Source organism: Physeter macrocephalus, chromosome 4 (assembly GCF_002837175.3).
Source record: "Physeter macrocephalus isolate SW-GA chromosome 4, ASM283717v5, whole genome shotgun sequence".
NCBI lineage: Eukaryota > Metazoa > Chordata > Mammalia > Artiodactyla > Physeteridae > Physeter > Physeter macrocephalus.
Window position 1 is genome coordinate 125,824,259 of NC_041217.1, and position 27,406 is coordinate 125,851,664.

At 43.7% G+C, this 27,406-nt stretch overlaps 1 protein-coding gene across 6 annotated transcripts in view; it reads left to right on the forward strand.

Annotated features, from left to right (window-relative positions):
• Positions 1 to 10,920: 10,920 nt before the first annotated feature.
• Positions 10,921 to 27,406, forward strand: part of DIRAS3 (DIRAS family GTPase 3) — a 50,030-nt gene continuing 33,544 nt past the window's right edge. The window contains exons 1-4 of one of the 6 annotated variants that reach the window (XM_055084539.1): positions 10,921 to 11,703; positions 20,192 to 20,284; positions 24,266 to 25,241; positions 25,802 to 26,104. The gene's annotated coding sequence lies outside the window, so the exon portion shown is untranslated. Of the gene's footprint in view, positions 11,704 to 12,244; positions 12,279 to 19,879; positions 20,285 to 23,731; positions 26,105 to 27,406 lie in introns of those variants that run through there. The other 5 variants (XM_028489273.2, XR_008617233.1, XM_055084540.1 and 2 more) reach the window with 5 other exon arrangements.

Consider the following 27,406-nt stretch of genomic DNA (forward strand, 5'->3'; position numbering starts at 1 on the left):
TCAGAGGGCTCTTCGGGCACTCCTGGAATCACCTCAGTGCCCAGAGCTTCCTGTCTCTATGATCATGCACTTAGCTTTGGTGGCTGAGAAGACCCTTCAGTATTGAGACCAGACCCCCATTGCGGCTTTGGCCATTTTGTTCTGACTGCAGTTCCTCCCACAGGTCCTGTCCCACCCAGGACTGCTCTCCTCCAGGCTCACGTCTTGATTCCTCAGCTCCTCCTCCAGATGTGGTTTCTGGACCCTTGCCTCATGACTGCTCGCCTATTAAGTGACTTCTAGTTCCTCATTGTTCTAGAATTTGATACTCAGACTGCAGCATTGCTCCAGCTGGCACAGATTAGTGTGAAAATAATACTACGAGGGCTCGACATCCTAAGAAAATGGCATTAGATTTAAAAAATTATCCACTTCTTACCTTTTTGCTTCTCATGAACATGTAACCACTAAAACACTTAAGAGTTTTTAAAATTAATACAGGCATACCTTGTTTTATTGCACTTTGCAGATCCTGCAGTTTTTACAAATTGAAGGTTTATGGCGACCCTCTGTTGTCAGATGATGGTTATCATTTTTTAGCAATAAAGTATTTTTAAATTGAGGTATGTCCGTTGTTTTTTAGACATGATGCTACTGCACACTGAATAGACTATAGTATGGTGTAAACATAACACATATGCATTGGGAAACTAAAAAAAATCCATGTGACTCCTTTTATTGTGGTATTCACTTTATCACAGTGGTCTGGAGCCCAACCCGCAGTATCTCCAAGGTATGCCTGTATCACCAATACCCGCCTTTGTATTCAGCAATATTTTTCAACTAAATTGTAGGACTTTACAAGTGTATCTGTGAATTTCACTTTTCCCCACACGCAGATTCAATAGGTAAAGCACATCTTTAACTTTTAAATAAGCACAGTTTGAAATGTAAATAAAAGTAGTTAAGACCTAAGTGCAAAATGGGTTGGTTGCAACTGCTGGAGAATTTCCTCCCTCAGCCTGGATCTCTCCTTTGTCCAGCTCTCTCTCTCTCTCTCTCCACACACACACACACACACACACACACACACACACACACACACACACCCCATTACTGTTAAACTCCTTTTTTCATGTGCATGTGTTTTGTAATATGGAACTTTATAATTTACATATTTTTCCTTTAATATCTCCTCTTCATAGTCACATAGTGACTACATAATAAAGGAGTGAGGTTCAGAGAAGTGAAATGACAAAGTTGGAACTAAGAAGAGATCTTCAGTCTCTGAACCGTCTCTTCAGTGGCATATTTGCAGCAGAAGAGTCAAGAATTTTCTTTTGAGCTGCAACTCTCATTAGAGCAGAATGACCTTATTGGGAGATGTTATTCCAGCCTAAAAAATATGTGCTTCCTCTCCACTTCCATCGATGGCAAGTGTCTGCCCTCTTCCGGCCAAAGGGAGGATGACAGCTACCACTGAGCAAATTCTTAGAACAAAAGTCAGACCTTGGAATGGGGGAATTTGCAGCTGCTCCATGATAATTATTGCTTTTTAGTGAGTTCTTGTCATAGCTTTGCATATGACTTTGCTCTGGGACCCTTAGGGCAGTTGCCTACACCCCATCCCTCTTGAACTAGGTGATCTCTGAAGTCCTCACCAGCCCTGATTCTAAGAACGGTAAAGGAGGCTATGTGTTAATGACATCTCACAGCAATGCAGGGCACTTGATCCAGATCCGCTGTGGGCAGATGCGCTGGCATCGCAGCCTGAGGGGGTGCTAGTGTAAATAGATCCCCTGCATTTATTGATTCGGAAGCCCCTCCGATCCTTCTCACTGTTCTTCTGAGCTCCTCCGAAGCTCTGAGCTCCCTCAGGTGGCTGCTCTACCCAGCAACTCTTTCCAGGGGGATGAGTCAAGGTCAGGATGGTCTTCAGTCCCATGATGAACTCTTCTCAGTTCAGGGACACTGAGAGACTGAAAGTGAGCCAAAGACAGGAGCGGCCAACACAGGAGATCTTTCCATCGCACGTGCTTGGCGGACGTTCCTCACATGCTGACCGGATGGAAACTCCAGGCCAGCACGAAAAGGCCAGAAGCCGGTCAAGACTCACTGCGAACTGAGAATCCGTTTTAAAGGGACTCTTCCTTTGTTTGTGAAATGCTTCACAAAGGAGCTGTTCCTAGGAATGGGCAGGAGCGTTCAATCACGTTTGTGTGGCTTAGCCTGGTCCCCCGAAAGGCAACTGCTGAGACAAGGATCCGTGTGCAGGTTCGTAAGGCGGTCCGAGGAGACACTGAGAGGGAGCGCGGAACTTGCGCTGAGAAAAGGGAAAGCTCGGGACGGTCACCACTGCACTGCTCACTCAGGCTTCTTCGGGCTTCGGGCTTCCGGCTCCCTAGAAGCGTGAGCGGCAGCCTCGCTGATCCAGGAGGCGGGGTCTAGCCAGCACCCGCCCTCTGTTGGTGCAGGGTCACCCCTGAGCTGTTAGCTACCTGGAACCAGAGTCAGCTTGAGTAATATGGGTGCTACGTTGTGTTCTTACCTGATTCCCCAAAGCAAAACAGGCTTGTTGTATAAACCTTGGAAAGATGCATGAGTCAAGAAAAAAGGGCAAACTTTTCATTGATCACACCAAGTATAAGACATAAATACTTAAAATGTCAGTGTTCTTACACAAGTTTTTATACCCATGTATGCATGTGTGTTTATATATGCATAGATCATATTTCCTATGTTTATATATGCATGCATATATCATGTATGTGTGTATATATCAAATATATGTGTATATATATAACATGTATTTTATATATATTACAATGATATTATATACAAAAGATTTCTGGAGAATTTCTCCAGAAATTCTCTAGAAAACAGTATTATGTAATCTGCCTTCTTCACAATACACTCTATCTAGAAACTCCATATCATTATATCATCTACAACATGATTTTAATGACTTTATTATTGTAGTCTCTAATAAGGATGTGTCATTTGTTTATTAAGCCCCTATTTTGGACATTTAAATGATTTGCAAAATTTGTCTATTATAGGCTGAAATGAACATCCTTGGATATAAATCTTGTTGTAGATCTCTGATGGTTGCCTTAGGATCAGTTCCTAAGAGTAGAATTACTGGGGCAAAAGTTCCATCATTCATTCATTAGGTGTATGTTGAGCACCCTAGTTATGGGCTAGTGCTATTCTAAGTATTGGGGACAGACAAGTAAGCAATGTCCCTGTCACCAAGGTGCATATTGACCTGGTAGGGAGAAGCGGTGAGGGGGAATAAGTAATAAATAAACACAGTGATGGTGATAAAGACTATGGAAAAAAGCGTTCGTGATGGACACCTGTAAGCTTACCATGGCCCCCAGAAATGTGCCACCAGCAGAATGGGGGCCTGTGGCTTCACATCTTCACTGACACTATGCAATTTTGACATTTGCCGCTTTAAGATGCAAAAAAAGTTGTATTTTACTTATATTTCATGGAGATTGAACATGTTTTATATTCCTGTGAGTTTATATTTTTAGGTTGTCAGTTCAGATTCTTCATCCGTTTTCCTCTGTTAGTCTGGTTTAGGATATTCATCCTTTGTCTCTCATACATGTAGCCAAACTTTTCCCAATTGTTACTTGCTTTTGATTTTGTTTTTGATGTTTCTTGGGGGCATGGAGCTTTTTAATTTTATGTAATCAATTCTGTAAATCTTTTCCTTTATATTTTCTACCTTTGCTGTAATGCTGAAGGAAATCTCTCTAATCTGAGACAATAGAACAGGTCAACCATATTTTTTTCTAGTTTTCTAAATTTTCTTTTTAAGTTTTCTTTCTTTAATTCATTAATTCGTATGGAATTTGTTTTTTACAGTAGGAATCTCAAATACTTTTTTCTAAAGTTTTTTTGGGTAATGATTGGGAAAGACACTATCTTAAGCAAACTGGAGAGGCTGTAGCAGTGGGCCACCCATGAACTGAGACTCTGGGACAGCCTTGAGGCTGAAGTGTGGGAACCGTTCCAGCCGCCAGGCACGCTAGAAGCTGCCTGTGAGAAGTAGAGCTCTCTGTGCTCCGCTACCCAGGTGCTACCCAGGTCCTCACCTTGACTTTGCCGGTGTGGGCCCTGTCATTGGGCAAGATGGACTTGCACTGGGTCATGGAGGAAACTTGAGAGCTGTGGGCAGGGGCCGAGTTTGCTGAGGGACAAGTAGGCATTGGTTGCTGACTGTCCCCTGTGCCTGGACCTCCCAGGAGGATGCCTTGGGAAGCAGTCAGCTCCTCCATTGCAGAGCTCAGGGGAATAGCATCTGGGGTCAGAAGCTGATGACCACGTTGATTGGATCAATAAATGGGGACCGCTTGAGTCTTCTCTGTGGGTAGAAGGGGAGGTGAGTGATGACCCGGTGGGATGGACAGAGCAGAATGCCCTGGCTTATGCTGTAACTTTGCAACTAATTGCTGTGTGTCTTTGGCCAAGTTACGGTACCTCTCTGGGTCTAGTTTTTAATCTATCAGATGTTCTTTCTATTATACTATATTTAGCAACACTAATTCATTGGGAAGAATATCCACTCTAGACTTAATGGTTTGGAGTGCAAGGTGCAGTAGTACAGATAGAATTTGGGAATGTGTACAGTATACTAGCTTGATGCATTGGAGTGAGTGTGTGTGTGTGTGTGTGTGTGTGTGTGTGTGTGTGTGTGTGAGTAAGTGACAGAGAGAGAGAGACATAATTAGAGAAAGAGAAGGGAGGAGGGAAAGAAGGGAGGGAGAGAGGGAAGGTGGAAGGACAGGACGAAGGAAGTTGAAAATAAGTTGGCCCTGTGAGAATATGGAACCAAGGTTTGTCGTGAGTTGGAATTTCTGTCAATCATCCTAACTGCATAAAGGTAAGTGGGAGGGGTAGGGGCCACTCATACAGGTGCAACAGCAACCTTTCAACCCACCAGCTGGCTCAGGAGGGGACAGTCCTGTTAGCCTTCAAAATTAACATTTAAAACCCCCTTGTCCAGAATGACTGTCAGTTATAGCTACTTGCTGCCCTCTGCTGGTCAAAATAAATAATGTCTGCATTACAAAAGAGTTCTAACTGATTGTAATAGTGATATTTATTTACCCCCAAAATATTTACGGAGCACCTATTAAGTGCCAGGCACTGTTCCAAAGCAGACCGGTAAGCAAAACAGACAAATATCCCTACCTTCATGAGATTTAATTCAATAACAACAATGATAATATCTAACATTTATAGATCCCATGCTACGCATGTGCCAGGTAGCATTTTAATTCCTTGATATTTATCAATTCATTTCCATCCTCAAATCAGTCCCAAGAGGTAGGTATGATTATTTCCTTCGTTTTAAAGGTGAAGAAACTGGTGCACATCGAGGTTAAACGATTTCCCTGAGGTCAGACAGCTGGGAAATAACTGAGCCAGGTTTAATTCATTTTGCTTCCAGAGCCTGTTCTTAACCACTCCATTCACTGCCTTTACTGGCGTTTCTAGCAGATACGCTTCTCCTCCTGTCCCAAATACTGTGTAGGCGTTGGCATTATGAGGTGGAAAGGCAAACACCCACCTGCTCCTTTGGTGCAGCCACTCATCCATCTCAGCCTCTGTGTGGCCTCGAGCCAGTCCCTTACCCCATGCAGCTGTGGGAAGATTAACACATGGCGAGGGCATGCTCACAGCAGGGTCCTGCCAAGTGTTGTCCCTGTCCTCCTCCATCCCCTAAGCTGACCCTCAGATGGGAGGCTCAAGGAAGCCGCTGGAGGGGTGGAATCTCTAACCTGCTGCTCCAGGCTTCTGTCTTGAGGTCCTAGTGAGTCCTTCTCCAGTTCAGCACTAAGGGCAGGAGGCAACCTGGAAGTTAGTGATGAAACTCACAGTTCTTTCCTGCTTGGCCTAGATTTCTGGGGCAAAGGGACAGCATACAGCAAGAGGGCTTCAGGTCGGTCAGCTCCAGGGGAGAGCTGGCACCTACTGATCTGGGAGGTGGAGCTCCCCCAGTCTCCAGGGAGAGCTGCACTAAAATGCCAGCGGCTGCTGCCAGGAGGGAAAGGGTCCAGAGCAGTGGGGCACAGGAGGAGTGAGGAAGTCCTCATATTTTGTAAGCCCCAGATTCCTACTTGTTAATTTTTTGTCATGTGTGCCCAACCTCATATAAAATGTCTCTCTTATAGGGAGAGAACCTATTTTTTAATTTTATTTTTAAAAAATCTCTTCAGAAATTTGATGTTTTTAAAAGGCAAATTTAAGAAGTATTCTGTTATTGTATACCCCGGAATCCCCTCTTGTAACCAATGTCTAAATAACAACATTGTAAGAGCTACTCTTTAGGAAGCACTGATGATGTGCCAGCACCTCACAGCAGCCCCATGACATAGGTACTTTATTCACGTCACTTAGAGATGAGCAAGCTGAAACTCAGAGAGGTTAAGTCATTTGTTCTGGGTCACACAGCCAACTCTCAAGGCTGTGCCTGGATGACTCCATTACCACCACCCTATACTATGTCCCAAAGTGAGGAAAACACCATAAACTGAGCGATTGACTTCTAGGTCCCAGGGACTTCTCAGTGTCATCCCAAGAACCAAAGATGATTTATCTGTGGGTTTTGTCTGAACACACAATAGGGGTTTTATCCTCATCTCTGGGGTTCTCTCGTGTGATTTGGAAGCAGCAGATCTGCATGTCCGTGGGAGAGGGGTGATTGGGCCAGCTCTCATGTGATCCGGATCTGCCAGCCTGGAGCAACCACAAGCCAAGGGAGCCCCGGAAAGGACCTCGTGAGCAGCAGTCAGTGAGTTGAAACAGCAGGTGCCAGGGACTGTCACACACACTCGGTGAGAAACTTTCAGCAGCTTCATGTGGGGACGGGGAGGAGGGGTATCATTATTCTGAACACTAAAGAGAAGGAACTAAGGCCCAGGGGAAGAGGCCTGCCAGAGGCCCCACAGCAGCTGTGGGCCAGAGCGGGTAGAGCCCAGGCCTTACAGAAGCAAGTTTAGTCCCACCTTCTGTCCTACCTTCCAGGTCTGCCCCAGCAGCACTGGCACCACCTGGGGCATGATAGAAACGCAGAATCCCAGCCCTGGCCCACTACGGAGGCCGCTCTAGTCTGCACCTGCCCACCTAGGGCTACCTCACACCTGAAGTGACACCCCCAAATTTCAGACAGGAGAGACGTTCTCCCAAAGGGGATTCGACTTTCTTGGTTTACACTATTTCAGTAGGAAGGAGACCATAGCGTGGTAACTGGAAGTTTTGCTGAGGCACGAATTTGAGTCATGGCCACTGCCAGGCTGGTGCTCTGGGCAAGGCTCTCAGCTCTTGGGGGCTGGCTGGGAGGATAGAGGGGACCCAGGGACCACTTCCTCCTCTGGCTGGTTTGGTCCTGTCACCTAGATCTCAGAAGTTGCATTCAGCGTAAAAGGGGTGGAAGTGAGGAACCAGCTCTGTGCCTCAGTTTCCTAGTGTGTAAAGTGATTCACACTGTTTATCTCATTGCGTTGGAAGGAAACGCGAGTTAGGACGGTGCTTGGCGTGCCAGAAACTCTCCATAAATGTTAGCTGTTATCATCATCATCATCGCCACGGATTCCTGATACCTGTGAGTATATGTAGCCCAGACCCTTTTCCAGTTCCCTAAATGACAAATAAGGAATGCTTATATCGGCTCCTGGGTTTCTCCAAATGACATGTTCCATCTAGAATGCAGTGTTTCCTATGTACATCCTCACAATGCACGTTAACCAGCAATTTAAATGATCTTGAAGGCTTATCTCTCATGCAGTGGTGGTATTCACTGAGATGCAGTGTTTTTATTACCCCGTGAGCGTTGCCACGGACTCGATCAGAAGCAGAGACCAACCCAGCCGCGTGAAGGAGCAGTCCCCGGGTCCCCCCCGCCAACCCTCCCAAAAGCTCCCCAGAGCTGAGACTTTTGCCCGGAGCCCCAGCAGTAGGCTTGATTCAAATCTGTGCCTCAGCAAAGCTGCCAGTTATCGTGCTATGGGCTCATTCCATCTGGAATTGTTTAAACCAAGTAAGTTGAAACTGTGACCGTCAGAGAGCCATCATGGTTTTTCCCAAGGTAGGTTTCACAGGACACTAGTTCCGTCGAATGTTTACAGGTGCTGAGTCATTGTTGGGCTGTCAAGTGAGTTTGAAGAACATTGGCGTTTTAAACAACTTCCTTTTCCGAGGACATCTGCACCTTTCGCCTGCCAGCTTTCTGAGTCTGTGAGGGAGGGACAGGTAGGCTCCTCCTCAAACTTATTTGACCATCTACTCTTTTTTGTGTGAGACATGTTCTATCGCAGTGCTTTCCAAACCCTCACCTGCACATGGTTCACCTGGGAGCTTAGTCAGGTGCAGTTTCTGACTCAGAAGATCTCGGGAGAAGCCTGAGATCCTGCATTTCTACCAGGCTCCCAGGTCGCGGGGATGCTGCTGGTCCACAGACCACACTTTGAACAGTGGGGTTTGAGAAGATATTTCTGAAAGGTGTGTGCTGTGTTCCCTACCCCAGGGGCTCCTGTGACCTCCCTGTCACAGCCTTAACAGCTGCTCAAGTGCTCGGATCCTGTGAAAAGTGAGCTAGGCACTGAGCTGGAGTGGAAGCTCATGAGAGCAGAGAGTTCCATCTGTTTTGTTCCCAGCTGTATGTCCAGCACCTAGAGCTGTGCCTGGATCGCAGAGGGGCTCAGTCATACCTGTGGAATGATGGTGTTACTAGGGAAACTCAGCAAAGTTGCCCGTTTCCAGGGATTTTCTGAAACATGCTGTGCTCAGTTCTGGTGGATTTGAGTTTTTAAGTGGTCTGAGATTGCTGCAAACTCACCAAAGAGTTTGAAAACCGTCCAAAGCGTCTCTTTCTTAAGCTCATAAATCTGACTCGGCCAACATCTAGGTGAGTACTTCGCTTGTGAGGCACAGTTGCTTTTCTTGTTATGGGAGCTTCAGCCCATGTGGCCTCCAAGCACTCATGAAGGGCGAGTGCTTCCCGCTCTGGCATTCAGGGGTGTGAGCTACAGGCGGACCAGTATCTCCAGAACGAAGCACTTTCTGTGAGATGGGACCAAAGTAGCCCAGGCCGAGTTCATGGGCAACTTATTAAACCAGGTTCACGGATTTGGCCTCAATCTTGTCCTGATGTTCTCATTACCAGTCCAGGCAGGGAGCCAAAGTCCTCGCTCTTCAACGGTTTGTTTGTTTGTTTGTTTTGATCTGAGAGAATAGGAGAAGCTATTTGTTACCATGGTAACTGCTCAGTGAGATTCTTATTTATTTAATTTATTTTTTAATTGAAGTATAGTTGACTTATTATATTAGTTTCAGGTGTACAACAGAGTGATTCAGTATTTTTATAGATTATACTCTATTTTTAGTTATTATAAAATATTGGCTATATTCCCTGTGCTGTACAAGATATCCTTGTAGCTTATTTTATACATAGTAGTTTGTGCCTCTTAATCCCCTCCTCTCGTCTCACCCCTCCTTCCGTCCCTTTTCCTACTGGTAACCACTGTGAGTCTGTTTCTGTTTTGTTATATTTGTTCATTTGTTTTTTTTTTTTGGATTCTACATGGAATTGAAAATATACAGTACTGTCTTTCTCTGTCTGACTTATTTCACTAAGCATAATACCCTCCAGCAAGTTTCTTAAGTTGGGGAGCATAAGTCTCCTCAAAAGCTTCCTACCTTTGAGAAACTTATGATCTTTTTTAGGGAGCTAGGCTCTCAGTACATGAGCTGTGCAGTCAGTGACCAATGGGAAGGGAAGTACAGTGGGTGCTTTTTAGTGGTTTCTGAGCTGGGGCAATTTGGGACGGCTTCTCAGAGAAGCGAAAATGAGCTGAGTCTTCAAGTGGGTGGATAACAGGGCAGGATAAAGGAGGAGTGTGAGAGTGTGAAGATGAAATTTCACAAGCATTTTTTGGAAGACAGTGACTAGAGTAGCCTGCCTAGAAGAAAGTCTGATGTGTAATGGATAGAAAAGCAAATTGGAAGCAGAGTGTAGAAGGCCTTGAATGTCAGGCCATGGGGGCTGGACACCGGGACCCATCTCTTTAGAACTGGAGTCCAGTTCAGGCAGCCACGAAGCAGTCACAGAAAGGCAGGCTCCTCCTGAATGAAGCCAAGGCTGGGTCACCAGACTAATAGGGAGCAAGAGGGTTTGACTACTAGGTACGGTGGTACAGCATGTGCACTGCACAAGAGCACCTGGGCAAGGGAGCAGGTTCTCACTCCTCATCAAGCTATGCACCCTGACATGGGGCTGCCTTCTTCTAGAGGGGCCCTGCATCCAGTGTTCATAAAGTCACTCCCACAAGCTGGCAGTGGTCTGATCCTCTAAAGCCACAGCCATGGGTGTTTTCTCCTCACGGCAAGGCATTTTCTCAGAGCAGCCAGTCGTGTGCGTTCCCAGGGTGTCCCAGGGAGGGCGCTGCTCAGCTTTGCACAGGACGACAGAGCCCAGAACACAGAGTGGTTCTGAGAATGCAGCTAGAACTGGGGCAAGCCAGTTTTCTGCTCCTGGGCAGACAGACCAGCAAGCAAGTGTTCTGTAACTGTCCACTTCAACCGAATTTAATCAAATCTTACTGCGAGGACGACTTACGGCTCCCAAGCAGGAAAGGAGTGAGGACAGAGCATCTGCAGCCCTAAAGATTCTGAAGTTAGGACCAGCAGCCCTCTGTCTTGAGGGGTCTGGGCGGAGACTTGCTCGCTTCCCAGAGGCGAGCAGTTACCAGCTGGGCAGGAGTGAACATCACATATACAGACGAAACAGAGAGACACAGAGGGCTCTGAGGATGGGAGAACCGGTGTGTCTCACCAGGGCCCCTGCTGCCCTTTTGGTTCCCAAGTCCCTGTGACAACCAGGAACTTTCCCCTGCATGATTCAAAGGCTCTCTGAGGAGGGTGGAATCACCCCCAAATGAGAACTGAGCTAGCAGTATGTGGATAGAGGCAAGGGTCCCAGTCTCAGTCAAAGGCTGCTGAGTGGGCAACGCCACTACCTCCCGCCAGGTCCTCGGCTAGCATCCTCAGAAGAGTGAGTTTACTCACTGGGACACAACCCCCAGCAAGGAGAGGGTGCCCCCCAGTTATTTTCAGGGAGGTGAAGCCAATGGCAAATCACCACTTAGATAGAGAAGGTCATGTGTTCCTTTGCCTTATTTTCATATTTTATCACATTCTTTTTTTTTAAATTTTAATTTTAATTTATTTTTGGCTGCATTGGGTCTTCGTTGCTGTGCACGGGCTTTCTCTAGTTGTGGCGAGCGGGGGCTACTCTTCGTTGCGGTGCGTGGGCTTCTCGTTGTGGTGGCTTTTCTTGTTGTGGAGCACGGGCTCTAGGGTACGCAGGCTCAGTAGTTGTGGTACACGGGCTTAGTTGCTCCACGGCATGTGGGATCTTCCCGGACCAGGGCTCAAACCCGTGTCCCCTGCACTGGCAGGCGGATTCTTAACCACTGCGCCACCAGGGAAGTCCCTATCACATTCTTATGAATGTTTAAACGATGTATTGTTTCATCTTCCTCGTTTGGGAATGTTAGAAAAAGATCATACCCTAGGTAAGCTACATTTTTTTAAAATTCAAAGCTATGTTTGTGAGATTCTTTTGAGTTGATGCAAATAGCTGTAGTTCATTCATTTTCACATTCTCGTTACAGGTCTCCCAGTGCACATGAGCAAGAGTCTCTCCAGGTATGTATTTAGGAATGGAATTGATAGGTCATAGAGTTAGCAAATTTTCAACTTCACTAAGCAGTACCAAATCATTTTGCAAAATGATTGTGGATTTCATACATAGTTATTTCATATTTATATATGATTATTTTAATATTTAAAGTCCTTGAAGATCTAAATCTGGTGTTGTTTCTGCTGCCTCTGGCCCAAAGTGGTTTGACTTCTTATGTTTTGGTTTCTTAAATTTTATTAAGAGCTTATATTTTGTTGATCTTAATCTGTGGAAATCCTAGAAACCCTAAATGAGGAAGCTTTTCTCCAGAGCAGAATTGTATTGGCATTTGCTGAGAGTCAGAGAGTCAGTGTTACCCAGCTTATACTTTAGCCCCCCTATAGAATCCCAGACTTAATCTCTTCACCTTGTTACTAAGCTTTGATTTTTGGTTTTAATATCAGCATTTGCCAGCAGGGCAGCACTACCTTTCTCCCATACTTATCACTTATCACTGTGAGTTCAGATCTTTGGGAAAGGGTGAGTGTGGGTGTGGAAGAGTCATACATCCCTTCTCGCAAGCCTGGGAATGAAATAAAAGGTATGTTTTATCAGGTTGTATTCATTTCATAGTAGTGGAGACTCCATAGCATGTACTTCTCCGTAGTGCCAGAAATGCTTTTTAACACTTCACTATTGGATTCTATTAACAGGGAATTTTGGTGTAGATGGTCAGGATAGAAATTTTGGTGTAAATGGTCAGGACTTTGATGTCTTCACAGTCATCTCTACCTCCCAAACACCTTTAGGCAATACCATTTGTTTCCTTTGTATTTCTTTGGCCTTTCTCTGAATCTGCAGCATCTTTGGTGTACGAATTTTTCCCATGATAAGAAAATCTCTTCAGTTTTTTTCAGCTCTTTGGTTTCTGTTTTACCCTCTCCAGAGAATAAATCTATAAGCCTGCACTGTTCAGTATGATAGCCACTAGCTCCATGTGGCTATTTAAATTTAAATTACTCAAAATTAAATGAAATGAAAAATTCAGTTCTTAGTGAAAAATCTCAAAAGAGCAAGGTATTCCAAGTGACTGTGTTCAGCATGTTGATGGATTTCTTTGAGGCCAGCTCACTACCCTTTGGTGTAGCTGCTTACCTCATTCTAATCAACCCCAGCAGAGAAGGGAGTTGGGGGCTGGGGGTAGATCACAGAACACAAAGCAGGGCGGGAGAGGGGAGTGTACTGCCTTAGAGGGAGCAGGGAGACAGCGGTGGGCATTTCTAATATCCTCCATGACTTCATTTGGTTCTCAAGAAAATCCTGGTACATTATGAGCCCTGTTTAAGCCCCCTTTTAAAAGATGAAGAAACTGAGAATCTGAGAAGTAAAGTGAGTTGACCAAAGATGCAGAGCTATGAAGTGTAAAGCCACACACACACACACACACACACACACACACACACACACACACACACACGATTTATAGAATAATCCTTTTCCCACTTTCCTACTGAACGTCTTTGTGCGTTCCTCTGACTTTCAGTGTATAGTACTAAAAGGTTTCCCATAGATGTAGCCTCAGAATCCAGTCCTGTCTTCCCACCCCTGCTTCCTAAGTCAGACTCCTTGCTCTAAGACTGAGGTTACCCACACCCTCCACATTCTAATAAGTATAATTTTCCAGTTTTACATGGTAGCTAGTTTCTTAGTAATTTATGAGCAGAATTCAGAGAGAAAACTAGGATCCTTTCTTGTATGGGATTTGGACTTTCTGGAGAACCCAGGGCCCCTTTGACAGTGAAGTTTGCCATCGTTTCATAGCTTGAAATTTGCAAAGCTGCCACTCATGACCATTTATTTCTTCCTGGAATCTTTCTCTCCAATGAGGCAGACCTTGGTTATGGCTTTGTGGCACATAAAACTAGATTTTCCATAAAAGTGACTGAACTGAATGTGTCCATTTTTATAGACCCGGGAACTCTTCGTTAAAACAATTAAGTAGCACAAAAACAAGCAATACTAAACAATGTGAAAGGGCTACACAAAATATAAACACTCAGGTTGGAAGTCTTTTTCCAAAATCCTAAACTATTACCTCTTACATGGATTATATATATATATATATATATATATATATATATATATATATATATAATCAGATAAACTAATTATGATGCTTCAGTAGATCAGAGAGGGAGCAGGACTCCTCAGCCCCTGCCTTTCCTCCAACCTTCTGTCAAGGAATTGGAAAGAGAGACTAGACATTGATAAAGGGTGGATTAGACATTTAGTTTCATTAAACATACTGGTCTGGATAAGTTAGAGCTGAGGAGAACGGGACCATGCCAGTGAGATCAATTATCCACAGGCAGTGACCTCCTGGGACCTTAAAGACCAGGAGAGGTGCCAAAGAGCCAGAGACAGGAGGCTGCCACCTCTACCATCCTGAATTTTCCAATGCTGAAGGTGAGCTCGTAAACTTGACAACAGAAGCAGACAAGGAGCTAGGAGCCCTGGACATCCACGGTCCCAGTAGAGCTGGGGTGGGGGCCATGTAATGTTGCACCAACAAAGGAGAAGCAGTCTGAGGGTTCTCACTGATTGCAGACTCCAACATGAATCACGACTGGCATGTAGCAGCCACGAGCTAATGTGACCTTCAGCCACATTCACGGAACGATGGTGTTTCCCAAAGAGAGCACAGCGACTCCCCACACCCGCCCCCAGACTTAGTGACATCTGAAACACCGAGTCATCCTCTGTTGATCCTGATATTGTATAAAGAAGAGTTCATATGACATTTACACTGGGCAACAGGGTCCGTGCTTTGATTTTGGTTTTTTATCGCAATGAAATAAACATCACGGGGCCCTAGAGACAGTGGCTCTTCTCTTTGTTCTTTTTTTTTTTTTTTTTTTTTTTTTTTGTGGTACGCGGACCTCTCACTGCTGTGGCCTCTCCCGTTGCGGAGCACAGGCTCCGGACGCGCAGGCTCAGTGGCCATGGCTCATGGGCCCAGCCGCTCCGCGGCATGTGGGATCCTCCCGGACCGGGGCGCGAACCCGTGTCCCCTGCATCGGCAGGCAGACTCTCAACCACTGCGCCACCAGGGAAGCCCCTTCTCTTTGTTCTTAATCAAGCGTTGTATCAAGGAAAGGAACATTCTGTTTTTTCCCCACTGCTGCTCCCCTCCATCTGAAGGTAGGAGTCCCCAACTGAATGGATAGTCCTGGGCCCCAGAGCCAGTGTGGCTTGGTGATGATGAGCATATAGGACAGAGGAAGGATATGTCTCAGCTTATAAACAAGCCTCTGGGAACTTAGCCAGTCGACTGCATCAATCAGGGAAAGTGCCACCCACCCTGCATCCCATTTTTTGACACACTATAAGGCAGATTTCCTAACCATCAGGGCTGTTTAAAAGTAAAATTGGGGGATTCCCTGGTGGCGCAGTGGTTGAGAGTCCGCCTGCCGATGCAGGGGACACAGGTTCGTGCCCTTGTCCGGGAAGATCCCACATGCCGCGGAGCGGCTGGGCCCATGAGCCATGGCCACTGAGCCTGCGCGTCCGGAGCCTGTGCTCCGCAAAGGGAGAGGCCACGACAGTGAGAGGCCCGAGTACCGCAAAAAAAAAAAAAAAAAAAAAAGTAAAATTGGCTGTCTTGAGGAGGAGTGAGTTCCTCATCATTGGAAATGTGCAAGAGCAGAGTGTGGGTGACCCTCTGAAATTGAACGTGGATCGAGAAAAGGCCTGGCAGAGATGATGCTGGGCCCTCCTCCAAACCTAACACCATGATCTTACATTTAGACCACCCTGCTTTTTGCTGGTGATAAAATTTTCCAAGTAGCTTGATCCTCCCGGTTTGGAGTTAGCAGCCCCCTCTGAACTACAGTGTTAGGATTCTGAATCCATTTTAAAATAAAAAGCCTTTGCAGATGTTCCTTTGCCTCTCTCCATCACTATCGGTGTAGCCCTCAGTGCCTCTGCTATGACCACCTGAATTCATAAGAAGGGAGAGACTGCCCTCTTGGGTTTTCTGGATTTCCGGGTCCAGTAGAAGGACACCATGGTTTTCCCTCTGGCCTCCTCTCTAATCCCCACAGCCTTTTTGGCAAAGCGATGGAAAAAACACTTTATAAGGAATGTGAACAGATTGCCATGGGAGCCAACCTGTGATCATTCTCTCCTCCTCACCTGCTTCCCAGCCAGCTCAGTCCAAATGCATTTGAAGCGAGAGCATGAATTACTCTAATTTAGGGCAATTATAGGATTTACAGATTAAACATATTCCCAGTGGTTTCCCTGGCAACCATCTCTGAATCACACAATGAGATAAAACTATTGTTCTATTTAATAGAGTCCACTGTTAAGAGAAGTCCAACTATAATTCACAGCGAGTACCCACCTGGTGTGGGCAGAAAGAACACTGGGCAAGGGGGCAGGAGACCTATATGCAGGTTCCAGTCCACGGGGGTCAGATCCAGAACAGGAACACATCCCGAGACCCTGGTGACAGTGCCCCAGCAAAGCAAAGGGGTCTGAGCAGGGCCAGGAGAACGAAGACTCAGGTGCTTCTGAGTGAGTGAAAACAAGCACAGAACAAGTTGAGGCAAGGAGTCTATGTGAACGATGATGAGATGTAGTAGGGTACGGTGCAAAGCAGGCTTATGCAGTGCCACAGGGCTCAGGCAGTGCTTAATGCGGCAGGGCCAGGCCAGGCAACCAAGCAGCCTTCGGCAACATACTTCATTAGGCTGCTAGCCTCGGTGGGGTCTCGGAGGGCGAGCCAGCAGGAGGGCATTCAGTTCCAGCTTTTTACCTGTACGATCGGGACTTGAGCCATATCCCTTTCAAGCCCCTTTCTAGCTCTTCTGGGTAGTAGGACTTATCTGGTTCTGGAACAATTAAAAAATAGTCATACTTATAGTCAGATAGAGATGAAAATAGCAGCTTTATTGGTGGTCATGTTGGAGCACTTCAACTGGACCTACAACCAAATGACCTTCAAAATGGCACAACCCTGACTGACTCTGGACCTGCACGTGGGCAGAATTGGGGCTACAGCTCAGACACACGAGAGTGTGCAGCTTGCCTCGAACCCATGAATTCTGGAGAAAGACGTATCCCCCTTGACTGTGGACTGGGGTCCAACTGTTCTTCTTACAGGAAAGCAGAAACAGTGAAAAAGCTCTTCATCCAGCACACAGCCAGCCTAACAAAGAGAGTCCACGTTTCAGGCCGCTTCTCCAATCTCACCAGAAAGAGAAGTCTTTCCCTCCCCTGGGAAGAAATGAAGGAGAGGGAGAAAGATGGGTGTGAGCTAGCTTTCCAGTACCCCAAAGAGGGCAGAGATTCCTGTTTTGTGGACTGGCCCAGAATGCCGGAGGGGAGAAAAGGATTCCCTAACACAGGGCCGGGGGGTGTTGAGTGAAATACTAGAGGCACGTAGCTGGCTCCTGGTGGACGCACTTTGCCTCTTCTTGCTTCCCAGACAAAAGACGGCTGGCCACCTGCACCCCTGTGTGTGCACGGAGAGCCTGCAGCTCCCTGCAGCTGCCACTCATACACGGACAAGTCAAAGTCCCTTTGAAAATTAAAATCTGCAATAAGACATGTCATTTCTGTCCAATGACAGGTTTGAGTAGAGTGGAGCTATTGAGTTATTGAATTTTTAAGGGTATAAAACGTTTTTTTTTAGTTTTCCAGTACTTCTCACTATGACTGAACTATAGAGTTCCATAACATTCCTTGTAAAAGGAGAGAGTGTAAGCATGCATTTTGCAAAGTCCCTTGCTGTCAGTCTTTCTGAACTGTCACCAGTGGGAGATTCATCCCCAGTTCACTGCCTTTCTAGATTTCTTGTACAATTTTTCAAAGTTCCTCATTTAAGAACAAGCACTTTCGTAATGGCAAACGCTGACATGTGTTATATTCTGGGCAATGAACAAATGTTCGTCTAAGGGTCAGAGGGGGAAGAGAACATGCTCAGGAACTCACTACAGTGAGTGATTAAGTTGGGTTCCACCCCACATCCATGCTGCCTTGCACTGCTTCTCATGGGCCTAGAGTGACTGGGCTTTCAGGTGCTTTCTTTCCAGACACCGCCCCGCCTCCCATCCCCCTCCACTAGATAACTGGGTTCGTGGAGGAGGAAAACACCTAAATAAAATCTTTCTGGGGTGGAATAGCATGTGGCCTCCTTTCTTCGGAGCATGAAGGAAAAATCTCTCTCTTCTGGTAGGTTGCTGATGCCCGATAATATTTATCGGCTCCCGACCCTGTGCCAGGCATGGTGCTGGGCAATTTATGTTATTTCATTTAATCTTCACAGCAATCCCATGAGCAGTGATTATCATTCTCACGTTACAGATGAGGAAAAGGAGGCTTGGAGACCCTTCGGTAACTTTCTGTGCAGTCTCGCTAGAAAGTGGTGGAACTTTGCCAGCTTAGACAATTTCATTTTAAATTCTTGCCAGAACCTTTACCCTCTCCCTATCCATTCCTCCTCCTCCCCAAAGTTGGAGATTTATTCAAAGGAAATCCACTTTGAATGTGCATGTGCCTTGAGTGTTTGAGTTTATGGGTCACTCACACTTGATTTGTTTCACTCTTTGTTCTCTGTACTTAGGGACAAATGGGAGTTTGGAGAGTAAGAGGACAGTTGGGGGAAGGTGGGATTTTGAAAGCTGCAGACACTCTGGGTGCAAAGATCACAGGCCCATTCTCTGCATCCTCTCCCTGGGCCAGCTCCAGCCATGGAGTGCTGGGAAGAGCAGCAGACTGGAGCCGGTGACCTGGCTCTTCCACTACCTTAGCTACATGAGTTCGGCCACTAGATTTCCACTCTCGCTTACAGTTTCCTGCACTGTAGCACAAGCAGGTTGGGACTGATGAATGTTGAGTTTCCCCTGAGCATCGGAGCTAAGTAATTCAATCTCACATCACTCAGTGAGAGAAACTGCTAGGAAAGCTGTGTTTTCTCTGAGCAACTGTTTTAGCTTGTTTGTTTGGCAAATGCTTATATAACATGTACAAGTAATTACTGTGTACTGTTTTAGGCACTTTATGAATATCAACTTAACTAATCCTCCCAACAGTCCACGTGGTAGGTATTCCAGGTATTATTATTATTATCCTGTTGATAAGCAAGGGGACTGAAGCACACAGAGATTTACTCAAGGTCCCAAAACTAGTAAGCATGGATCCAAGTTGAATCGAAGCAGTCTGGCTCCAGAGTCCACGTTCTTACCTTGTTTTTATCTCCTGGACAGTGGAATTGTGTAACTGATCCAGTGCCCCTCTTTAACTTGACAACCCAGGCTACCTCTTACCTTTAGCAAATGCACAAGCCCTGGGAGTGTGTGCTTTAGGCACTAGGTTCACCCCCAGCTTCATTCTGCCTGCCTGTTTTCCTCTCATTCTTCACCCCACCAGATTTTTTTCCCCCTGTTTATGGGTATACCTCTTTGCCACTCACCAAAACATCCTTTTGGGAAGATGATAAGAAATTTTAAGAAGAATAATAAAAATGAAGATGATTCAATGATGCAAGTTTGGAATCCTTCTAAGGGGCTTGCTGTATCCTCCAGCGTCTGTGTGGTGCTTTCACAGAGTTTGGGAGAGAGAGTTGGGGTGAGGAGGCAGGTCTACCTCAGGGGAACAAGGTTCAGGTTCTCAGCAAGGATGACAGTGCTTCCTGGGGTGTGGGCAGGGGTTGTTGGAAAATTTATTGTGGGAGGGGATTGATTATTGCCATAATTGGGGGGGATGCTATTGGGATAAACTGGGTGAGGGACAAATCCACTAAAGTCCTACAGTGAGGGAGACAGCCCCACACAAATTACAAATGCCCCATTGGAAATATATGTAGGTAAAAATCTCTATGGTTACCAGAGCCTAACACCTAACTCCATTTTACACATGTTTAAAAGGATATTTTACATGGTTTTGACATACACTGAATTTTCCAGGAATGCAACTCCCATGTAAATCAAGAGAAGATTGAACTTTGTTTCGGAATTTTACCAAGAATTGTTCACCACTTGGAAATAGTCCATCATCAACAACAGCACTTCTGGTATCTGCGTCAACAATGCGATATACCATATCAGTTTACACCTGTAGCTGTCACATTCATATTAGTACTACTTATATATATACACACACAAATATGCTCATTTAGCTTTTTCTCAAAATGTTCAATATAAAGAAAAAGTGTCAACAATAAACATTATTTGAGTATTGTCTTACTTCTCATACATCCAAATTTGCTCATTATAACTAGGAGCAAGCATCTGCCAACTTCAACATGTCTCTAGTGTAATCATGCCTAAACATCTCCAGGTTGAAATACACACTCTTTTTATTATAAATTACTTTTCATTTTTTGATTTTCTATTCAAGAGGATATTGTATTATTTTCTAAAAATTTAGACTATTTGTGAGTTTCTTTTCAAGATATCAAAGGGGGGAGTTACAAACATATATTTACAATGATGGTGTTGTGTCTGATAGGTTTGGGAACCATTGACTAAGGCCTCAAATATACAGGCTCCCGGCATGCGCAAGGGTCTTCTTCAACTGTGTGCTTCCCAGCTTAATGTGACAGTAAGTAGTATTTGTCACTGTGTCTTCATGTGTTTCTGTTTCACTCAAATTTATTCATTCATTCCTCAAGTAATTTATTGAATGCTACCAGCTGATAGACACTGTGCTACGTGCTAGAAGGACAGTTTGCTTAAACTCAACAGATGCTAGAAAATTAACAAGAGAATAATATAAATAATTTTTGCCAATCAACTTGAAATTTTACATGACATGGATAAATTCCTTAAAAGTCATTACTTACTGAAACTGACCCAAGAAGATATAGAATATATGAATTAGTCCTATAAATATTTTTTAAAATTTAATTCCAAGTTTCTTTCATAGAAAGAAAAGTTGGGCTTCACTGGTGAATTGTACCAAACATTTAAGAAAGAATAATTCTAATTCCACAAAAACTATCCCAGAGGATAAAGAGGAAAAGCTTCCAATTTGTTTTATGAGGTCCTATAACCTTGATACAATAACCTTGTTATCAAAAATCATAGGCCAATATTATTCATGAACTTAGGTGCAAATACCCTAAAGAAAATATTAGCAAACTCAATCCAGCAATGCATCAAAATCAAGTTGGATATTTTCTAGGAATGCAAGACTAGTTTAACATTGGAAAAAAACAGGCAGTGTAATTCACCATATTAACATTAAGAAAACTATAAATCTTTTGGACATTTCAATAGATGAAGAAATATTTAATTAAATTCAACATCTATTTATGAGAAAAAAACTTCTTAAAAATTATAAACAGAAAAGAATTTCCTTAGTTTCATAAGGGGTTGCTAAAAAAAACACAACATCATACTAAATGGTGCAATGTTGAAAGCTTTTTCTCTGCGACTAGGGATAAGACAACTATGCCCAGCATCACCACTTCCATGTAGCATTTTACAGAAAATCCTAGCAAGTACAATGAGAACAGAAAATAAACAAAAGATATAATGAATGTAAAGTAAGAAATAAAACTATTATTGTTTAAAAAAACTATTATTGTTTACAAATAGTGTTGTATGCATAAAAAATTCATTTACAATTAAATTATCAGAAATAATAAGTGAGTTTAGCAAAGTTTGTGGATACAAGGTCAAGGTACAAAATCAATTAAAGCAGCAAAAATTAGAAAATACACATTTTAAGCAGATACCATTTATAGTAGCAACAAAGCACCAAACACCTATGAATAAATCTTACAAAATACCTGCAAGATTTCTGCACAAAAATAACACAATATTGAGAGAAATTAATGAAGACCTATATAAGTAGAGAAATATCTCATGTTTATGGATTGAAAAACCCTGTAAGACATAAACTGCATGGTTTATAATCGTGATAAAAATCACAGGGTGCTCAGCTCGGTGCTCTGTGATGACCTAGATGTGTGGGATGAGGGAAGGGAGGTCCAAGAGAGAGGGGCTATATGTATACATATGGCTGATTCACTTCACTGTACAGCAGAAACTAACACAGCATTGTAAAGCAATTATACTCCAATTAAAAAAAAGAAAAAATACTCAAGAGCCGCTTTTAAAATATATATGGAAATAAGAAGGAATACTATGAAAGAGTAAGGTCAAAGAACTTACACACTAGATATCAGTACTTATTAAATGCTATAGTAATTAAGACCGTGTGGTATTTGTGTAAAGGTAGACAAATAGGCTACGAAAAAAGTCCTCAAACAGGTCCACACATATTTGGACATTTGATCATACAAGTTGGGGAGAGGACAGTTCAATCAATGTTTTGTCTATTGGGTAACTGTATGGGAAAAAGAAAAGAAACTTGATTATTATGTCACAGCATACATAAAAATCAATTCTCAATTGATGGTAGCTCTAAATGTGAAATTTCTTTAAGATAAAATAAGAAAATATCTTCATGATGTGAAGATAGAGAAAAGTATTTATTAAATGACACATATACTCACCAACAATAAAGGAAATATTGATAAATTGGACTACATTAAATTAAGAACTTTTTTTATCAGACGATATCACTAAAAGAGTGAAAAAGTAAGCCACATAGTAGGAGAAGATACTTGTGACACATAATTGACAAAGGACTTATGTCCAAAATACGTGAAAAACTTTTTATAAATCAGTAAGTAATACAGATAATTCAATATATCTTCTTTACAAAAGAGGATATCCAAATAGCTGATATATCTACAAAAGGTACTCAACCTTATTAGTAATCAAGGAAATACAAACTGAAACACACCTACCCTGTGACCAGCAACTCCACTACTAGGCATATACCCAACAGAAGTGGAAGCATATGTGTACCAAGACATTTACGAGAATGTTCATTGCAGCATTATTTGAAACAGTCCCAAACTGGAAGCAACCCAAAAGCCCATTCATAATAGAAACTGTGGTATACTCATTCAGTGAAATATTCTTCAGCAATTATGGTGAAAAAAACCATGGAAACATAAAACATGAGCAAATCTCATGAACATTATTTTGAGAACAGAAATCCAACACAAAAGAATATACACTGTATGACTCCACTTATATAAGGTCAAAAACAAGCAAAACTTAACTATAGCTTTGGAAGTCTGTAGAGTAACTAAATAGGGAGAAAGTAGTTTTGGAAAGGGGACCTGAGCTTGGCTTTTGGAGGTGCTAAAAATGTCCTGTTGGTTATGATGATGGATTATATCAAGTTGTATGCTTATGATTTGTACATTCTTATTTAGTGAGGTACCTTTCAATAATTAAAAAAAAAATTCAGCAATGCCCTAATCAGATTAATCTTACGGAATTATTTGTTTACACTATCAGTTATAATAACATAATAGTTGATGTGAAAATTTATAAGTGACATTGATGAAACAAAAGTGAGAAATTATCTATGGTTAATAACTGCTAATAAAAAATAAAGTTGACTTATGGAAGGAAAGCTGCACACAGAATGTAACCTGAAGATTTTGAAGAAGGAAGTTCAACAAAGATCAGGCACCTTAGAAAAAGGCTTCTTGCTTGACTCAAGACTTTGGGCCCTGCTGGCATTCAAGCACACTCTGTCCTGGCCTATGAGGCTCTTGCTGGTTAATACCCAACTTACACCTCCTCTGGTCCCAGTGAGTCTTTTGTATTATCTTGGACCAGATGAGGACAGAACTCTTTGAGCACTGACTGGTTCATAGCACTGAAATGTTTCCAATAACACAAAGCTGCAAATTGCTATGATTCATCCTGAGTGCATGCAGCCCTTGGAGAGCTTTATTGTAAGTGGAACACACTTGCCAAAACCCTTCTGTATGGCCACAACCTCCCTCGTCTACATGTGGGATGCTGAGATTTGGGTTTTAAATTTTAATCCGAGAGCACAGATTGGTATCTGGGCTGTTTTCCTCTGTGAGGTTTTGTATTTGCTGTTGCCATTGTTATTACTGTTGTTATAAGAGAAAGGGAAGGAGGGAGGGAGACATCACATATTCTCTTGCCTGGATTTCAAGACCCTTATAATGGTTCCCCAAGCTACCTTTTCAAACATATCTCCCACTGATCCCCTGGATGGTGCCTATATTAACTGAACAAAAGTCACTACTGCAAAATACTGTGTGCTTCTTGCTTTTAAGCATTGTTCCATACTTTCCCCACTCATTTCTACTTAGATGAATCAATTCCGCCTTCAAGGCTGAATTCAATGCAGCTTCCACCAGAAGCGTTCACTGACCATTCCCAGCCCCTGTGAGTGCTCTTTCCTGCTCACTCTAATGGCTATTTAACTGACCCTATTTTCCATACCCTAAATCAGAATGCATAGTCTGCAGGGGACTTGTCAACCATTTATGGGTATGAACAGCCATCTATGAGACATTTGAAGCTGGGAATAATGGAATTTCACATCAATAAATTTTTTCCTGCTGTTAAAGTATATATCATGTGCCAGGCACTATATGAAACACTTCATCTACATTATTTCATTGAATCCTCGTGATAATCCTAGTTGATAGATATTATTATATATCTTCCCTAGGTTATTCTAGAGACAATGAACTGCAGAGCCAGAACTCAAACCCAGAACTGACTCGTCAGGATATGCTCCCCACCCTGCCACAGAGCTGTTCATAGATGTGGAGAGGGCAGGGGTGCAGGGTGTAGGAGGCTGAGGCAGCATTATGGAGAGAAGCTGGGAGAGATGAGTCTGGGCCTGACCATGTTTGGGCCATCTCAAATCAGTGCATGCTAATCTGGAGCCCTGTCCAACAAGCAGCAGGAAGACAGTGCGTGTGAGTACGAAGGCTTCAGTGAGCTGCCTGGAAATACAGATCCGGTAGATCCTCACTAGTTTCAGAGTTGGTGTAGTACAGCGGCTGCAAGTATAGACTCTAGAGCCAGACTGAATGGATTTGAATCCTGGCTCCATCACTTATTAGATGTACGACTTTAGGTAAGTTACTCGCCCTCTCTGAAGTCACTTGTCCACTCTGCGCCTGTTTTTTTTTTTAATCTGCAAAATGGAGATGATAGTACTTATCTTGTAGTGCTGTTGTGAGGATGAAATGAGTTAATATGTGGGAAGCTTTCTGCAGGGTGCCAGGCACACAGTAGGTCCTGTGAGAGCGTGGGCTCTTCCTCTTCTTCTCTGTTTGGGCCTCTAAATGTGAGTTGGATCAGATCGTCCACAGTACAGCCACCATAACATCCGTTTCTGCTCTCCTCTTAGATTTCATGAGTTCTTGGAAAGTCTAAACTCTGCTTCTAATTTGCTGCATTATGCTGGCAAACCATTTAAATGGAGAAGCAGCTAAATGACCCTGAATAGGTGACTTGATGTCTCCAGCCATCACTCCTGCTTAACTTGTCTAGGACCCCAAACAGAATAGTGCACACCTCCTAGCTGAAAAGTGTTTCTGGGTCCCCCAGACCTATGGAGTGTTAGAAGTGGGACTGTTTTCCTCTTTCAGCACCCATCTGCCACCTCCCAGCTCGTGGGCAAGTTGCCCTTGAAGGTAAGGTCCAGGTGAGGCATTTCTGAGGTTAGCTCTGTGAGGGCGGAAAGCCGAGAAGACCACCTCCGCAGGCGTGTGGGAAGCAGTGAGGGCTTTAGGTCCTCATAATTCTGCCGCCTTCTGCACCCCGTTCTTGGATGAAGACAATTGGCATTTTCAACATCTGATATGAAGTACTGTATGTATGCAGTTCAGGCTTCACTCCAACCCAAGGACTGCCCCTTAGCCCCTTAAATCAGGGGTTCAGGAGCCACTGATGCCTGCAGGCTTCCTGTGAAGTTTCACCAGTGCACACCGCAATCCCTTGCACGGTGACTCAGGCAACAGTTTTATCAAATATTTTGCCATAGCAAAACAGGACTCCCCAGCCTGCCCGTTTCCAATACCTGTTTCCTCACACAGTCAGGGTCACATGCTTTAGTCTTCTGTTATGGGAGCACGCACTTCAAAGCACCAATTTCTAATTTGGTTAGGGTAGTCTAAGCAATGCTGTGATTGCAGACAGGCCCAAGCATGTCATGGCTCAACAGGAAAGCAGTTTACTTCTCACTTGTCTCAAGGTCTAGCAGGTTGGATCATTCTTTTCGAAGCAGTGATTCAGGAAACACGGCTCTGTCTACCCGGTGGTTCTACCATCTACAATGCATGGCTCTCAGAGTTGGGAACTTGGGAGTTCACTCCATTCCAGTATGATGGGGAAGGAAAAAGAGAAAGAGAGAGAGTGAGATGGGCCTGGAAGTGTCATCCCTGACTTTCATCCGTAACCTTCTGTCCACCTGGAACTCAGTCACATGCTGCCAGCTAATAGAATGGAGGCCGGGAATGGAGTCCAGCTGTGTGCCTAGGAAGAAGAGATGGCTTTGGTGAGCATCCTGCCAGTCTCTGCTACTGTCAACTACGGTATTGGTCCAAATCCTGTCTATTCTGCCTCCAAAAGTTTTCCACTTTTCTCTGTTTACAATATCACATTTTAAAATTTTTATTCTAAATATAATAACTCCTTTTTAAAAAAAATTTTCTCCTCCTACTATTTTATTTTTACAGCTTTATTGGAGTATAATTGCTTTACAATGGTGTGTTAGTTTCTGCTTTATAACCAAGTGAATCAGTTATAAATATACATATGTCCTCATATCTCTTCCCTCTTGCGTCTCCCTCCCTCCCACCCTCCCTATCCCACCCCTCTATGTTGTCACAAAGCACCGAGCTGATCTCCCTGTGCTATGCGGCTACTTCCCACTAGCTATCTATTTTACGTTCGGTAGTGTATATATGTCCATGCCACTCTTTCACTTTGTCCCAGCTTACCCTTCCCCCTCACCATGTCCTCAAGTCCATTCTCTAGTAGGTCTGTATCTTTATTCCCGTGTTTCCCCTAGGTTCTTCATGACCATTTTTTTTTTTTAGATTCCATATATATGTGTTAGCATACGGTATTTGTTTTTCTCTTTCTGACTTACTTCACTCTGTATGACAGCCTCTAATGATTAATGATGTTGAGCATTCTTTCATGTGTTTGTTGGCAATCTGTATATCTTCTTTGGATAAATGACTATTTAGGTCTTCTGCCCATTTATCGTTGGGTTGTTTGTTTTTTGATAGTGAGCTGCACAAGCTGCTTATAAATTTTGGAGATTAATCCTTTGTCAGTTGCTTCATTTGCAAATATTTTCTCCCATTCTGAGGGTTGTCTTTTCATCTTGTTTATGGTTTCCTTTGCTGTGCAAAAGCTTTTAAGTTTCATTAGGTCCCATTTGTTTATTTTTGTTTTTACTTCCATTTCTCTAGGAGGAAGGTCAAAAAAGGATCTTGCTGTGATTTATGTCATAGAGTGTTCTGCCTATGTTTTCCTCTAAGAGTTTGATAGTGTCTGGCCTTACATGTAGGTCTTTAACCCATTTTGAGTTTATTCTTGTGTGTGGTGTTAGGGAGTGTTCTAATTTCATACTTTTACATGTAGCTGTCCAGTTTTCCCAGCACCACTTATTGAAGAGGCTGTCTTTTCTCCACTGTATATCCTTCCCTCCTTTATCAAAGAAAAGGTGACCATATGTGTGTGGGTTTATCTCTGGGCTTTCTATCCTGTTCCACTGATCTATATTTCTGTTTTTGTGCCAGTACCATACTGTCTTGATTACTGTAGCCTTGTAATATAGTCTGAAGTC